Below are 3,079 nucleotides of genomic sequence, written 5' to 3' on the forward strand. Positions count from 1 at the left end.
AGAGGAGTATTAATATGCATTAAGGATCTGAACATATGATCTTCCACCAAGTAAACCAATTAGCATCAACTACAAGGAGTAATCAACACTACTAGCAACCCATAGGTACCAATTTGTGGTTTTGATACAAGGTTGGATACAAGAGATGAACTAGGGTTTTGAGAGGAGATGGTGCTGGTGAAGATGTTGATGGAGATTGACCCCCTCCCGATGAGAGGATCATTGGTGATGACGTTGGTGATGATTTCCCCCTCCTGGAGGGAAGTTTCCCCGACAGAACAGCTCCGCCGGAGCCCTAGATTGGTTCCGCCTCGTGGCGGTGGAGTTTCGTCCCGTAAGCTTGCTTATGATTATTTCCAGGGTAAGAGCCTTCATATAGCAGAAGATGGGCACCGGAGGGCCACCAGGGGGCCCAGGACACAGGGGGCGCGCCCCCACCCTCCTGGCCAAGTTGTGGGCCCCCTTTGCTACTTTCTTTGCCCAATAATTCTTATTAATTCCAAAAATGACTTTTGTGGAGTTTTCGGACTTTTGGAGCTGTGCAGAATAGGTTTCCAATAGTTGCTCCCTTTTCAGCCAGAATCCCAGCTGTCGGCATTCTCCCTCTTCATGATAAACCTTGTAAAATAAGAGAGAGTAATCATAAGTATTGTGACATAATGTGTAATAATAGCCCATAATGCAATAAATATTGATATAAAAGCATGATGCAAAATGGACGTATCAGAGGGGGAAATAGAAGCCATCGTCATCACCAACAACCCTCTCATCTTTGGGAGGCCAATCTTCATCAACATCTTCAATAACACCACCACATCTCAAACCCTAGTTCATCTCTTGTGTTCAATCTTTGTATCAGAACCTCACTTGGTACCTGTGGGTGACTAGTAGTGTTGATTACATCTTGCAGTTGATGCTAGATGGTTTATTTGGTGGAAGATTATATGTTCGGATCCATTATGCTATTTAATATCCCTCTGTTATTTAGCATGACTATCATTTTTGAGTAGTTGCCCTTGTTCTTGAGGCCATGGGAGAAGTCATGTTGCAAGTAAGCATGCGAATTTGATATTCGTTCGATATTTTGATGATACGTATGTTGTGATTCCCTTAGTGGTATTATGTGAACGTTGACTACATGACACTTCACCATCTTTGGGCCTAAGAGAATGCATTGTGCAGTAGTTATTAGATGATGGGTTTCTAGAGTGACAGAAGCTTAAACCCTAGTTTATGCGCTACTACATAAGGGACTGATTTGGATCCATATGTTTAATGCTATGGTTAGATTATTATCTTAATTCCTCTTTGGTAGTTGCGGATGCTTGCGAGGGGGTTAATCATAAGTGGGTGGCTTGTTCAAGTAAGAACAACACCAAAACACCAGTCCACCCACATATCAAATTATCAAATTAGCGAACGCAAATCAAACCGACATGATGAAAGTGACTAGATGAAATTCTCGTGTGCCCCCCAAGAATGCTTTACTTATTATCTGAGACCGTATTGGCCTGTCCTTTGCCATCAAAAGGATTGGGCTACCTTGCTGCACTTATTGTTACTATTGTTACTTGTTACTTGTTAAAAATTATCTTGCTATCAAACTAACTGTTACCGATAATTTTAGTGCTTGCAGAAATTACCTTGTCGAAAACCACTTGTCATTTCCTTCTCCTCCTCGTTGGGTTCGACACTCTTACTTAGCAAAAGGACTATGATTGATCCCCTATACTTGTGGGTTATCAAGACTCTTGGTGCCGTTGCCTGGGAGTGAAGTGCTCTTGGTAAGTGGAAATCGGTAAGGAAAAATTTATATTACATGCTGAAATTTATTGACACCTGTTACTATGGAAAACAATCCTTTGAGGTGTTTGTCTGGGGTATCTTCACCTCGACCGGAAACACAAAGATTTGCCCCTCAACCTACTACACCTACTAAAAATATTAGTTATGAAATTTCTTCGGGTATGATAGATCAACTACTAGCTAGCTAATCCTTATGCAGGAGACGGAACTAAACATCCCGATATGCATTTGATACATGTGGATGAAATTTGTTGATTATTTAAGCTTGCAGGTTTACCCAGAGATGAAGTTAATAAGAAGGTTTTCCCTTTATCTTTGAAGGGAAAAGCATTGACATGGTATAGGCTATGCGATGATATTGGATCGTGGAACTGGAACCAATTGAAATTGGAATTTCACCAAAAGTTTTATCATATGCATCTAGTTCAACGTGATTGAAATTATATATATAATTTTTGGCCTCTTGAAGGAGAAAGTATCGCTCTAGCTTGGGGGAGGCTTAAGTCAATGTTATATTCATGCCCTCCATGCTCAATACTTCTTGCACTGGTTCTTTTATGAACAAAACTTGAATTCAGGTGGGACCTTTTAGAAAGAATTAAGCACAACTCTGAAGATTTAGAACTCAAGAAAGGTAAAGAGTCAGGTATTAAGCTTGAGTTTGATTGTGTTAATTATTTTATGAATACCCATGCCTTTCACAAGTTTAGCACTAAATATGGACTTGGCTCTGGGATAGTAGCCTCTTTTTGTGAATCATTTGCTACTCATGTTGATCTCCCTAAGGAGAAGTGATTTAAATATCACCCCCTATTAAAGAAGAAATTAAATAACCAATAATAGTTAAATATGAAACTATGATTTTATAATGTTGATCTAGTTGTGCCTACCACTTATATTGAAAAACCACCTTTCCCTGTTAGGATAAAGGAACATGCTAAGGTATCAACAGTGGTTCGCAAAAGTAATATCAAAGCACCTAAACCCTCTGAAAAAATTAAAGTAGAACCTAGTATTGCTATGGTTAAAGATCTCTTGGTCGAAAAGGTTGATGGGCATGTTATCTAATTTTGTGATGAAGCTGCTAGAATTGCTAAACCCGATACTAAAGATAGGAACAAGCCTGCTGTTGGCATGCCTGTCGTCTCAGTTAAAATAGGAGATCATTTCTGTCATGGTTTATGTGACTTAGGTGCTAGTTTGAGTTCTATTCCTTTTACTTTATACCAAGTAATTATGAATGATATAGCACCCGCTGAAAGAGAAGACATAT

Source organism: Triticum dicoccoides, chromosome 5B, assembly GCF_002162155.2.
Source record: "Triticum dicoccoides isolate Atlit2015 ecotype Zavitan chromosome 5B, WEW_v2.0, whole genome shotgun sequence".
In the NCBI taxonomy this organism is placed as follows: Eukaryota; Viridiplantae; Streptophyta; class Magnoliopsida; order Poales; family Poaceae; genus Triticum; species Triticum dicoccoides.